Here is a 16,067-nt window from a genome sequence, read left to right as displayed (position 1 = left end):
TTGTGTTATGAGTGAAACTCTCAATGAAGACAGCTTTTACAAGCACCTCAATATAAAACTCTTGCAACAATACTGATTTAGATTACCAATGACTAGCATGATCGATGCACTGTTACAGATTATCAATGACTAAAATGACCTATTCACTGTTACAGGTTATCAATGACTAACATGACTTATTTACTGCTACAGGTTACTAATTGGTAACATGACCTATGTACTGTTACAGATTACCAATGAATAATATGACCTTTTCACTGTTACAGGCTATCAAAGAGTAACATGACCTATGCACTGTTACAGGCTACCAACGACTAACATGATTTATACACTGTTACATACTACCAACGACTAACATGGCCTATGCGCTGTTACCGACTATCGACGACTAACATGACCTTTGCACTGTTACAGCCTACCAACGACTAACATGACCTATGCCCTGTTACTGACTACCAATGACTAACATGACCTATGCACTGTTACAGACTACCAACGACTAGCATGACCTGTACACTGTTACAGACTATCAACGAATAACATGACCTATGCGCTGTCACAGACTACCATCGACTAACATGACCTATACACTGTTACAGACTACCAATGACTAACATGATCTATATATACACTGTTGCCAACTACCAACGACTAACATTACCTATGCATTGTTACAGACTACCAACGACTAACATGACTTATGCACTGTTACAGACTACCAATGACTAACATGACCTATGCACTATTACAAACTAACAATACTATAATAGCTCATGAGATAATTTATTACTTTTCCTCATCTCCTTCTTTCACATTTTCAGGCTGTTTTGCTTCTTCTTGTTTCTCTGCATCGATATCTTCTAGATTTGAAAAATAATATAAATGATTAATAGATACAGACTCCAAAAGTGAATAGTGACTTTGAAGTCTGAAAGACTAATTCAAATTCAGTTCAGGCTAAATGGGACACACCATAAAAATACAGCTCCAACTTAAAGACTGTAAAAACATTCTGTATTTTCGACATTAATTACATGTTAGATCTATTTGAGACCTATAATACTTGAAACCCTCCATGTAGTGAAAATAAGGGTCACATGCAGTATACATGTACATGGGACTAGCAGGTAGTGCACATTAGACCTGCATGTTGTGCCCATGAGACTTGCATGTTGTGCCCATGAGACTTGCATGTTGTGCCCATGAGACTTGCATGTTGTGCCCATGAAACTTGCATGTAGTGCACATAAGATCTCCTCAAAAAGGGCGAAAAGAATGACATAAATTGAGGTAATTTTATACAGTGAAAAAGTTGTTTTTTTTTGTTATTTATAATAACCAGCTTAAAAATAATTGAGACAAGTGTGGTTAGCATTGCAAAATGCTGCAACACATGTACTGTAGTTTATGTTATTTTGCTCCTTAGTAGCTGTATTTAATTGATAAAGTATGTCAAAACTCTGGCTTGAATCATTCCACCGTTTATTGCGCATTAAAACTAATAATGAAGTGCTAAAAATGAAGTTTCAACAATTGAGGGTTAACAATAGGGAGTTAATGACAAAAGCTAGCAATAAAAGTTTAAAATTATTAATAAATGCTTGAACAATGCAATGTAAACCATGAAAGGTCAATGATGAAGGGTTTTCTGAAGAGTCTTCACAAAGAAAAGCTAACAATAAGTGATTAACAATGAAAGGCAAGCGACAATTGTTTAACAACTAAAGGTTTATGAAGGCTTTATATTGTGCTGTAATCGACGAACAACTAGCTGTAAATGATTATTCAAAGAAGGTTAGCAATACAAAATTAGCCATAAAGAACAAATAATAAATTATCAACAATGAAGACTAGTAAAATGGGTTAACAGCAAATAATTGGCATATCTAAACGTTAAAAAGAAAGCATGTAGTATATAGTACTGCTTTAACATACAAGCAGCGGCCAGCAGCGTATCCTGTTACTTAATGTTTGAAGGTTTTTAGAGTTATTAGCTCTTTGTAGGAGAAGAAAATTCTAATTAAATTAATGTTCAACATCAAAGTTCTTTGTTATGTAGTTTTAACAGTTCATTTAAAATTAATCAAATATCTTTCTGGAGCTACCTAAAAGATGTTTCATGAAACCTAAATGTATTTCGGTTGATGTGGTGTATAGCATCTTGGTTGCAGATGGTAAATCTAGCCTTCATCATTATTGTTTTATGGCATGTTTGTGAACCTAGGCCAAATATATGTTTATACCTAGCCTAGCATTTATTTTCTCTGTTGATATCATTTTTATATGCTAATTATGTGACCTTTGTTTCTAGCATAATCCACAACTTCATATTACAAATTCTCATTTGTATTACAATTTGATTAGAACTAAAGCTAACCTAGAATAAACTAACACTGAATAGAATAATATAAAATTTAGCTTTTCTAGAAGATTAGCTTGCTTATAGCCTGTTGGTCAATGATATTTGAAAATTCAATCGCTTGCAAGAAGCAACTACAAGTATTAATACTTGTAAGATTTAAAAAAATAAAGCTTCTAAAAATTGATAAAGCTTAATTTCAATAAAAAGAACATGAAAAACTGGATAATTTTGTTTTTTTTAAACTTTGGTCACTAACTATTGAGTAATGAAAACTTTTAGCAGTAATGCGTCTATAATTTTTAATGACAAAACAGTTTCAATACTAAATTGAAGCTATATTGTAATTAGCAGATTTCGCTCTACCACTTACACACTCATAGCCTGGGTTTATAAACAAAGCATTTTATTTGTACACTAAAAAACCTGAAGCTTTGAATTTTTAAACACCTCAAATATGGTAGAAAAACATTTTTAAACTCTAAATATTAATTTTAAATTTGTTAAATTCACAATGTACATTATGAAGCAAGAAGACTTACTTGGCTCTTCTTTATCTCTACAACAAACAAACACCAGCGTCATTATTTATTATTCTGATACACCAGTGTCAGGATTTATTATTTTGATACCCCAGAATCAGAAATCATTATTCTGATACACCAGTGTCAGTATTTATTATTCTGATACATCAGTGTCAGTATGTGTTATTCTGATACACCTGTGTCAGTATTTATTATTCTGATAAACGATACACATTATTCTGACAAAGTGTTAATATATTGTCCAACTCATAACTATTAACTTATAATGTGCTCGAGTGATCTTTACTTGTAAACATACCGTACTCATAATCATCCGAACTCAGACATAAGTTACTTTTATACAATTCATGCACAGACATAGCTTACCCATTGACGTACCCTGCATATAGACATATATTACTCATAGATACACCCACATGATTAAACATGTCTAACATATTTTACTCATAGACACACTCTTTTTATCAATGCATGTTATTAAGGATGTAATACTCATAGAAATAATCTAGTCATAGATATAACTATTTATAAATAATTTTCACCCTTAAGCCCTTAATCATAATGTTAATCTCATTTATTAATCTTAGCTTTCAGCCACAGTGATACTTTGGCCTTAAAAATTAATCTGCTCAGAAATTTTTTAATGTTTTATAACCGCCTTTTGTATAACCGCTTTTCTATAAGAATACACTGTATGTCATTTAGTTCTTTTCATAGCCTAAAAGTAAAAGGTAAAAATATGCTAAAATTAATCATAAATAGCATCAAAAAGTTTTACATACCGCATTATACATGTATAAGACATTTTTTATTTTGTATGTGTATTATACGGTATATAAAATATGTACTGCATACAACTTCGTGAAAAAGAAAATGCACCAAATTAGATTGCACTCCACAGAGGTGAACAACAGCATTCATAAGATAATGACAAAAATATTTTTATTGTCACTCCACCGCCTTGTTTAAGGCAGAGAAATTTATTTGTAATTTTGACAATAAACGCAGTGGATGGTGTCTAAGTAGAAGCCAAATTAAATATTTGGTGCTTGTTTGTCTAGCTTAGACCAAGTGATCTTAAAATTTATCTAATTTATCTATCTTCTTTGTTTTTATATTAACATAGCTTATGCATGTTTTTTGTTTTTATATTCAAGGTCATTTGAGTTTTATTCATAACTACCAACATCTTGCCTTTTTATTTAAACCCACGTCATACTTTTTTTTTCTCGTCAGTTTTTTGCTCTATAACTACCAGATGACGTTGGATAGGTTTTTAAAGAACTGATCTAAAACTTGTTGTTAGTTTTCTAAAATGACTTGCTGTGTTACTACAAAAAGCACTGCTGTCTTCCACATTATACCAGTACTACTACCTAGTCTAATTTTCTTAAAATTTATAAAAATAGAAAGAAAAAAATGAAACACAGCTTTATGTTATTCGAGCACCTTTCGAATGGGACCACTTGAAGATGGAATGCATAAATATGTACGCCTTTTCCAAATTAGAACTTCAACTGTCAAATGTAAGAAATTATATTAGATGTGGAGTCAAATGGTTGCTCTTATTTCACATCATATAAATTGTCATATAGCAAAGCTATATTTAACTGAAGCTATATGTTAAAGAGGTAGTAAGTCAAAGTTTACTTGTATAAAGAATGTGCTTTTCACTATTAGTACATGCTAATAGGTTTATATTATATAGTGTACTGTGATATAATGCTTTTGTGTAAAAACACATCATACACATATCATACCCATCCTATACTCATAAATGTATTATACTGATACCCTATTATTACCATATCAATACCACTCTGATATCATACCACTTTCATATCAAACTTTTATCATACTCAAATTCAAATCATCCTCCTATCTTACTCATACCATACTCATTCTATATATAAACTATACTGACATCATAGTTATAGCATTTTCATATTACACTCATATTATTCTCTTATCACACTTGTATTACACTCATATCATTCTCATACCATTTTTATATCTTACTGATATCATACTGATATCATACTGATATCATACTGATATCATACTGATATCATACTGATATCATACATATATAAATAGAAAACATACAAAGCCCAAATTCTTATCAAACTAGTGTCCCTAACAAATATACATTTAATTACATATTTAACTGCTAAAAAGGTATTTTAGCTTAAGTTTATGTGCTATGTACAGTCAGGTGCTTATCAATAACTTATCTTGAAATACTTTCATGACACGGCTTTTATGACATGTTTTTATAAGCAATATAATTTTTCTGTATCTTGCAAACTTACTTTTTTCCTTTAGCACAAAAGATAATGGCCATCACCAAAGCAACAACAGCAATCGAGGTCACAAAGGTCAATTCCAAAAGCTGACCGTGAGCATCTGTAATAGAAATGATGCTTATCGTCTGGATGTAAGTAAGAAGCAATTTATTATTGCTTGTCTATACAGCACCTCTCAAGCAGAATGAGCGATGAGTTTCTGTTCCGATATACTCTTTAAACATAATAAATCAAAGCTAATTCAGTTAAGAAACACTAGCTTTCCAGTTCTATTTCGTGTAATTTTTCTTTTTTTATCTGCGTTTTTTATCTTCTATCAATTTTACCATATTTTTGTTTTTAGAAATGCGGTAAGCCTGGCTAAGCCCAAGGCTTCTTTCATATTCAATCAGATAGTCAGCAGGTGGGTGTTCAAGAGATTGGTTTACAGGAACAAGATAGAGTTTTGAGACTAAATAATTTAAGTGACCTGATGGAAGGCATGGAGCATATACGTGTGAAGTTTGGATAAAATTAGCCAAAACAAATGGAAACGCATAGCTTTTTTACAGACACACATGCACACGCGCAATCACACACATGCCCGCACACACACACGCACACGCATGCACACACCCACAAACACACTGATGACATGACATTTATTAATATAGATGTTATTCCTTTTTCTAATTTATCTTTTTTAATATGTTTCACTTCTTTTAACGAAAACTGGTTCTAAGCAGTTTTTGCTTGATTTTCTTTTCTTTCATGTTTTCAATTTTTCATTTAACTTTGCAATTGTTGTATTTTTTTAGAGGTTGAAATATAGTAAGGTTTATTATGAAACATTATTTTACATGCTGCTCTGTTTCCAAAAGTTTAAAAAAAAATAAATGTACCACTTTTTAATGAGTTTTATAAACTTATTTGTTTATTTAGTTTAGGTAAAATAGTTAACCAGATACATAATAACCAACTCCTTTCCCATATAGTAAAGATTTTCAAGCATCAGATTTATCAGTTGGTTATGGAATGCCTCATAAGACAAATCAAAGTCTATCAAAAACATAATTAGTCAAACAGCAATAACAACAATTTGTAATATTTGCCAAAAAATATAAAAATCAACTTCAAAATTCAAAACTGTTGTGAACTCATAAAATCTAAGCATAAACTGAGACTAACTCAAATGTACTTAATAAAATATGTTTTGATACAGAGCAAAGTTTAGTTTTTCTGAAAACAAAAAGAGAAACAAGTTGGAATGCTAGTGTAATGAGTGTACTGTTTTTCAACTCAAAAAATAATGTTTTTTATTAATTATGGTTTTTACAATAAGTTTTTATTATAATATGTTTAAAATTGTGGACGTACTAGTGCTAAAAAGTTTAATAACTGTAATCTTATCTTTACAAGCTTCAATATAAATTCCTGTCATCAGGAAGCAGCAGAATGTAATCGGGTCAAAGGCATGAAGTATCAACCTACCCATAGTGTTCTCAGCAGAATATGGTGAAAATATTTAGTAAGCAAGCAGCATGTCGAAAATGGCACGAAAAACTAGTAATGGTGCAAATTTTACTAGTTCACTGGTGAATAATCACCATTGACCTCTACACTACTATCATTAGCTGCTTAATTATGCAAAAAATTTAAACTATTTGGTGAGCAATGGCTATCAACTGCCTTGAACAGAAATCTTCTGTTCAAGGTTATAATCTTTACTATGATTAGAGCAGCTCTTGATTGTCTGTTTGTATGTTTGTTTGCCTGTATGTCTGTTTGTCTAATATCAGAGTCACAGGTTTGGATGAACAATTACTTTGAGCAACTCATGATATTCAGCCCACGAGACCCACACTCTAACACTTGCAATCACAGCAAAAATTCCATCACTTCAAAATGATCGTGCAAATTCCACTAGTTAATTTTTGTGCTTTATGACCGAAAAAGCGAAAAAAAGTATAGAAAACCGGAAAAAGACGAATTATTGATGATTTCTCATGGCACACTAGACTGCTAACTTACTAGTTGAACTTAACTTGCTGAAACTTGTATTGTTTTGCAGATCTTAATTTCATTGTTCCAAATCAAAACTTCGGTGCACAGAGATTATGCAAGTACTTAACGGTTTTTCTAATTTCGTTAGCAGACAAGAGCTTTCTAAAGTGTAAATTAACAATTTAGAAAAAGGCTTGGGACCTATATATACAGTGCCTTATTGTTTCTGCTGACAACTTACTTCTTTGTTGACGCCATAAAAAGTTGTCCCACGACCAAATAAGAGCGAAGTGATTTATTGGGAGATTTATGATAAATGCACATGTGCACAGAACTCCCGAAAAATTATCCGTTAACGGCCGTCACCAAACCCTTGCAACGAAATCCTATCAACAAATTTAACTATTTTTCAGTAAAGTCGTTTAAGTATAATAATGATACAAAACGCATATAAACCTATTTAAATATGTTACCAAGCCTTTGAGAGGTTACCGCAAGATCCTAAAACTAACCCATCTGATCGGATTATACACAAATAGACAGATTAATTTGGACAAAAATTGCCACAAAACGCTTGAAAAGCTTGGTTTAATAAAAATTAAGACCGGAAATTGAAACGCCGAGCGACAGAGAATAGAACGATAAAGTCATGCGCATTTCACGAAAAAATAACGTGCACTTTTTACCAGTCTATAGAATTGTCGAATTGCCAAAGGTTTCGGCAATTAACATAGGAGTACAGAAATCGTTTTATATTTGCCGATTTCAATTTTTTCATTTTCGTTTGCCGACACATTTGAGTACTTTCGTATTCTAACTGATGTCTAATGCAGTGTAAGTAAAGGAAATGGCGATGATATTTTTTTAACGGTTCTTATTAGATTATTACAATAATTAATTATAAGTTTGGATGACTACAGAACAATGACTACGTAATACAGATTTTCTAAAAATCTATATAAATTTCACAACTTCGTGATATTGTTAGCTATGACGTTTTGAAATGTAAACAAAATTGTGCATTGGTTTTATATTATTAATATAGTAATAATATTGGTTATTCTAATAATATCAGTGCATTTTACTTCTAATATTGGCCAATATTGCATTTCTCTTTTTGCAGGAGGAGAGATATAAACATATAATCTTTTCCTTTCATTATTGCTATTTGTTGTATATAATAACACCCACACCCAGTACATTACAGCTACCATTGCAGTTATCCTATTGCACTGCAGTGCCATTTGACTGCTAATATTGCATTTCCCAACCATCAGTACCCTTTCTTTTTTCTAATATCACTTTGGTCGTTGGCTGTATGACAGTGGAATTTCTAGTACTTATAATGGCTCAAAGCAGATACCGTAAAATCTATATTTAAACCTTGGCCACCTCTATGTGAGCGCCACCGACATTCTTTGATCTTTACAAAGGGGTCCAAACAAAAGCAACAATCAGAACCTAACTTGCCGAGCAATCATTGCAAATATTTTTGTTTTTAAAATGTTAATTTTGTTTCTTCATGTATTATAAATGTGGTTTGTCTATGTTACTTGTTCATGAATATATATTGGAAGCATTTGATCGATTATTATTATTATATAACTAATAAATTTCCAGCATGTTATTTAAGAACATCCACGCGGTAATGTTAGCTTGACCATAACCCTCTTCTATGGCACATAAAAAGCCAATTTTGGCTGCAAACTGTAGAAAACATATTAATTAGTGCAGTAAACTTTTATGCAACATTGTTAAATATAGTCCTAAAATAAAAATATGCGTTCAAGTTTGAATGAAATAAAAAATTAAGAACTCCAACAAATTGCAAAGCAGGATGCCGGTTATAATATCATTGCAGGTCAATTGCAAGCAATAGATATAAACTGATAGATGTATTTCTTGGATTCCCGACGCATATTCATTTAAAAATCTACAACAAGTTGGAGGTAAGTTAGCAGATTTATTGTATCCCAAAAGGGTTAATGTCGCTCTGCCCAAGAGAGAGTGCAAATATAGGCCACATTTGCTTCGCCTGCAAAAGGGTTAAATTCATCTTCCCAAAATTCTAACGAACAATTTGAAAATACAACGCCAGCCTCTAATTGACCACCGTTATTATACAAGAAGGGTTGAAAAATAGAGCACTATAGAATTCAAATAGAGGTTGTACCATAGCTTCATTGCCATTAGTATTATTTAATATGTTAGCTAAAGGTAGTTTTATTGGCTGTCGTTTGTAGACTCATCTATACCCGAATGTCAGACTACGGTAGTATGTCTGCTGCAGTTGAATAAATATACTACTGAAACTCTTTAACCACTCTCCTATCAAGAGCACAATACTGTAACTTTTTTATAATTCTGGCATAAATAGCTATTTATTGACTTTATGGGTCCAGCAGACGTTGTACAACATTTTGGCCTTTAAAGGACACGATAGCAAAGTTTCTATATTCTTTATGATGTTTGATTTTGACACCTCTCATTGTTTTCCTAGATCTCTGAGTAAAGCAATAGGCTATAAATCCAATTCCGCTTGTCATTGCCTTAATTGAAGCGGATGGAATCAAGTCATCTGATTACGGTCACACAACAAATCTGCAGTTTAACTTTTAACTTTTTTGGCATCTTCAGCTACTTATAAAGCTGTAACTAAGCACCTACATGTATAAGGCAACGGCTACTTTTATAATTCCTTTACACGGGTAGTTATCAGATTATTGTGTGACACAGCCTGGACAAGTATGAATAATTTTAACATCTATGTAAAAACAATGCCACAGAAAATGTTGAAGTTAGTTGTATCTGTTGAGTAATGGGTACACTGCTGTAGTGAATGTTCATAATCACCCATGTAATATGGCAGTTAAGTACAGGGTTTTGACCAATATGAAAGAATCATAACTACGCAATGATAAATACTCACTTAATATAGCATAGTATACATACTCATGCTAATTAAGAAATGCATTTATTATTATGAGCAAATTTTATTGTGGTAATCAATAGTCATATTTTACAATATGTTTTCCATAAGATACCACAGCAAGTAAACTAGCTAAACAGCATGCATGAGAGGATCTCTAGATGCAGCCGTATTAGTTGAGTTAACTAGCACTATCAATTACAAAGCTTGAGTAGAATATGGCTAGACAAGTTTTGACAAGTAATTGAATGTGTGTAGACCTGAGTTATAATGACCTAACTCTCATCTTAAACTCACTGATAATTCTTAAACATGTTTTAGGAACTCTAGCGCTTCTATCAAAATGCAAAGATTTTGCTTCAAGTTTCTTCCTTTCTAGTTACTAGTACTTTGGCAGTCTCAAGAGCACTGAGAGATCACCTAGGGTGCTAATAAAGCACAGAGAATAAGTGTGTGCATAACTATTCCAGTATGTGCATAACTATTCTCAAAGGAAGATGATTAGCCTAGGTGAGTGTCGGGCTGCTGTGCCAAGTTTCTTGAGTTCAACTCCTATATGAGGCGATCTTTTATTCCAATCTCTAACCATGGCTTTAGACAAATGGACATATTTTTTACGCACCAGAGTGAAGGTGTGGCTCTCCATGTACCAGAGCTGCAGCAAACTAAGCAATAAACCCTTAGGTATATATCTATATAAGATGATGGCAAGTAAATCACATATTTCTCTATTTTAGATGATAAAAGACTAATCATTGTTCATTGTAACATTAAACCATGTTCATTGGCTGCTAGAGTCTTCTATGATTGGTCATCCTAGCTGCAACTTCTCTGAATACTAAACGTGAACGAATTTATGTTAGGGTAAAAATCAATATTTTCCAAAATGATTGGATTATCCAGTTGTTAGTTGACTGATGATTGGTTAGTTCACAAGTAGTTGCAGACACAACTGCAGTTGACATAACTATGAACAGAACTTAATTAAACAAACATGTCATCAAGTTTGTCACTCATAGCCATAGGTTTATATAAACTTTATTGCTATGAACATCGACAGTAAAGTCATAGATTTAACTATAGACGCTTACAGTATATGAGCAGAATTATCTATATCTATGAATGAATCCATTTCTATTTAATCTGCAAGCATTAAACAAATTGAGAACAGGCAGAATGTTAAACATTTTCCAGTGTACCTATATATATAATCATACTTTGTGTCTGATGAGCACCTCATGGCTTCCAGATGTTTAGTTACCCGATGACAGTAATTTCCTGCCACCCCATATGCACTGATGGAGAAGATAACTCCCGCCTCCAGTGGTATTTCATCGTCAGACCATAAGGGATAAAAGGAGCCACAACTCTTATACTTAGGTCAGGTGTTGAGCAGCTGATTGTCTAAATGAAACTTGCTAAAAATTGAATGCTCATTATATGCAAGCTTTTGAATTTAAGTTGTCTGAGATTGAGAAACTGGAGGCATCGTAACGTTTGAAACTATCATATATCCTCGCATATAAGTATTAATCTATTACTAAACTTATTTTCATTGTCATCGTAATTTTTTATTATCCGTTTGTAGATTGCACCTTTTTAGCGGGCGTTCATTGTCACTTTCAGCCAACCTGTTAAAAACCTCCTTAAACTGATTCGAGGAAAAAGACTAAGCGAAGCTGTTTTCGGAAGCGGCCTCTCGCATACTTGGCCATATAATGGCCATCAAGAACCGACTCGTACCACAAAGAAGAAAATAGCTCAAAAATTCTGTTCATATCTCGGTTTTATTGTATGCTGAAGCACTCGTATGTCGAGATATAACTACATGTATCGCAAAAATAGCAAGCATACTCACACATTAGAATGTCTAGGTAAATATTAACTAAACTTGCTGCAAAGTATAAGAGACATTAAACAGTTTGCTGCAGATATCCTGATCATTTAGTAACACTGGCAGTTAATAATAGAACATTTTATTTTTTTCAGCATAAGTAGGAATGCTTGTCATAAAAGAATTAAGAAAAATAACGTAATGTTTAGCTTATCTATTTTTTGTTAAAACTATATATTAGTGAACCAAAGTATACAAAATTTATTGCCTTACTTAAGGTGAAGTTTGGTTATTTTAATTAAGATGATTCAATTTTAATTCATTTAATTTACCTAAAAAAATTGACCATCAACAAACATTTACAATTTATTGTTAGTCATTTTTTGCACTTTATATACTGTTCACATGCTAATTTTAGTCATAGGTGGCTTGATATGGCAAATTTTCACACAACCATGTACAATATGATGCATTTTAGTTCTTATTTTTGTTGCAAGTCCAAGTTACAACAAGATCCATGTTTTGATGTTTTAATGTATATTCATTCAACAATTAATCTGGATGCAGTATTTCCGTATCTATGACACTTGTCATTACCTTGCACTTTTTACAAACCTGCCACGATCTAATACTCCAACATCAATGATAATTTGCTAATATTCTCACCCTCATAGAAACTATCGTACATGGCCAACCTCCAACCTGCTGCATGTTCTATGAGCAAGTGTTCGCTCACTTGTAGCTTTTTCTATGCGGTCTAATTTTCCTATTTTGAGAACCTGTTATGGGTTAAAACAAGCCTGTAGCTATATCTATAGTTACAATAGATTGATAGATATTTGCTATCAGTCAAAAATAAAAAATATCTTATGGAAGAGGTAGAAAATATTTTCTACCCCTTCCATAAGATTCTCAACACCAGCTCCTATCACCTTTGTGCATCATAAAATCTGTTACAGTTGGCTGGTCCCTTTATATTAGAACATAAATACTTAATGATTACATGTTTCTCTGAGAAAATCTTCGTAATGGTTTTACAGCTTTCCTTTATTACGCTACAGTAACCTTTAGCCTTTTTAAATCTATATTAGTTTTCGGAAAAAAATTATACAGTGACAAAACATATAGAAATATTTCGAAAAAGTTATTCTGTGTCTCTTTATAAATCTTACAGATACAACAAAACACACATCTGTAAACAAACATTTTATTAGTTTATTTTACTATTTGGTATAGCTTTACTTATTTTTATTGTCATCCAACATCTATGCTGAGGCTTGAAGTCTGAAAATAATTTAGTTTGAAAATAAATTCATATGAAATGGGGAAATAAGGACTTCATGAAATATATGAAGTATTTTTCCTGCCTTAGGTAGTAATTTAAGTTAATTTGAAAATTGCAATGCTATTGTTGAAAAAGGTTGGCCTATAATTACATGTATGTGTAAGATTTTTAACTCTAACACATTTTAGTCGCAGATTTTATATCAAAGCACTCTGGTGTCATGACTCCGGTACTGGATAAAAAACAACTGAAAGTGTAAACATGCATCAATAGTTATGTATAAAATTGTTTAGATTTCAAATGTATTTAAAATAATGGCTGGCCTGATTGTCTAGCATCATTCAACCTTACAGTCTTGCAGGCCAATGGCTATGGAATACCACAGATTCAATGATAGTTTTATAATTTTTTACCTTTTCCTGTAAGCGTTGTAGAGACTCATTACAAATTGATTTTAACTTAATCGACTTTTATGTATGCTCTTATCATACTGTTCATATCAAGCGGCATAAGCCTGAACTAGCCTGAAGCAGTTTTTAAAAGCAATCTAATTTTTCTTTATCAGTTTTCTATATATATTTTATATACAGTTTTATATAGCTATAAGTAGAAACAAATTCACAGTGAGCAGCAGTCATTCAATACAAGATGTCAGCAAGAAGTGAAATTCTTTGCAGTTTTACTGATAATCTTGTTTGCATTCTGCTCCCACATTCTCTTACAATTATTTGCCTTTTCTTACCTATTGGCTGTCCAAAGACAGCTCTAAAAATAGTAACATATTTATCCAAACTAAGCTTTTTATTCAAACATCATATGATAGGCGCAAAAATCCTAAAAGTGGGAAAATTGCATACCTAAGTGAACAAGAGATGGGTTGAATGGCTGATATAAATGTAGGCATGAGACTTATGGGTTGACATTCCTATTTCAATAACACAATTCTTACTAAATTAGAGCAAGGATCTTTACTATAATAAGAGCTGTGTCCATCCAAAGCCACACTGACAGCGTTACCAATAAATCTTGCCTCACATGAGAATTGAACATGGACGCTCCATTTTACAGACCAGCGCACTAACCACTACACTACTTGGCTGACTTACCAGTTCATGTGATAATTATGAACATACTGATTACTCATGATGATCTCTCACGGTGCGTGAGACCCCCTAGTGTACTTGTCTTTACTATAATAAGAGCCGTGGCTATCTCCGTCTGTCCAGTCACACTTGGCAATTTTTAAAAATGACTGCTTTCAACGAGATTTGACCACAATTTCTTACAGCTTTGTAGGCCAACGCTTCATTACTTGCCACATAGATCGTTGGGTGGCAAAGGTGGAATAATTATGTAATTAGTTATTACACCTGCTGATCTCTCACAACAGACGAGAATATCAGGTCACTAGTATGAATGATGCCTTTAGCACCATGACCTATAATGGGCAATAGTATAAGTACAGGAAGAAGGGAATCCCTCCAACAGATATCAAATTAGAGGTGGGTATAGATTCTGTATACAGACCTCCGAGGGAAGGAGTAGATATTACAACATATCGAATGGGTTTATCGGGAAACGGGCTGTTATACGAATTTGTTTGTGCAGACACATATCCACAATGTTTGAGTTTACAAGTACATGTAATTTTCAGCGCCAGGCAATGAATGACATGGTAATTTCTATATCGATAATTGGATGGCCTACAAACGTATCCAAACAGAAAATTTCAGCACACACTGATTAATTTTACTATTACACAAGTTTCAATTATCAGTCTTGAAATATTAGAGATGCATTTATGGAGATCTTGGTCCACAGCTTCTAATGATGCAGTGAGCTAAATGCATGTATCTACTGTCACTGAACCACCCATGATTTAGTTGTCATACCCTAATGCATACAAATGAAAACAAAAACTACTGCAATATTTTTATGGTGTCGAAGAATACATGATTGACATGCGGACAACACACTTGTGCTCTAACGTATACCCTGCGGTAAAACAGGGAGAGAAAAAACAACATTTAAAATGCTGCCCTATGCTAGGACTGCGCACTAGTAACAACTGTTGGAATATTCAATTATATACCTAGACAAGAAATGACAAAATAAAATGCCTTTAGTTTAACGCAGTGACTACCCATATACATGCAAGCTTGTAAGTAATAATAAAAAAGCAAGGAAAGATAATTCCAAAAACTTTAGTCTATAAGCTCATGCTGGTAGATATACCCCCAGGGCTGATACTCTGAAAGAAACACCCACCTGGATAGGCCCAGACTTGGATATTGTACCCCTAATCACCTGGTTGGTCAATTTGAATTTGGATATTGTACCCCCAATCACCTGGTTGGTCAATTTGAAATACACCCCTAAAAACTGGGAGTTCCCTAGAGGGCGCCCAGGTTCCAGGCTGCGCTAAACATCTAATATGATTCATGTATTAATAAAGCAGAAACAAGCTACAAACAAAATTCCCAATTTAATTACGTTTTTATTTCGGATTTTTTGTTGGTTTAGCATTGCAAAAACGATCGTTTTTCTTCTGAAAACGGCTTATTTTTTGTTGCTAACATAGACCAATATATTGTAGTTTACTATTGGTAAAAAAATTAAACAAAAAAAAGAAAATTAGATAACCATAAATCAATTTATAAAAACCGTTCGTGTGGTGACATAATAGTCGCTCTGTTTACTAGCGTCAGTATCGCAAAACGACAAAAATGTTGTTATGCCTGCAAAAGGGTTAATAAAACTTATTCCAAACACGAACCATCAGATCATCATTTCATTTACAAAAGAAAACATAATAATACCAATAAA

Source organism: Watersipora subatra, chromosome 2 (assembly GCF_963576615.1).
Source record: "Watersipora subatra chromosome 2, tzWatSuba1.1, whole genome shotgun sequence".
NCBI lineage: Eukaryota > Metazoa > Bryozoa > Gymnolaemata > Cheilostomatida > Watersiporidae > Watersipora > Watersipora subatra.
This window is presented reverse-complemented; position numbering follows the sequence as displayed.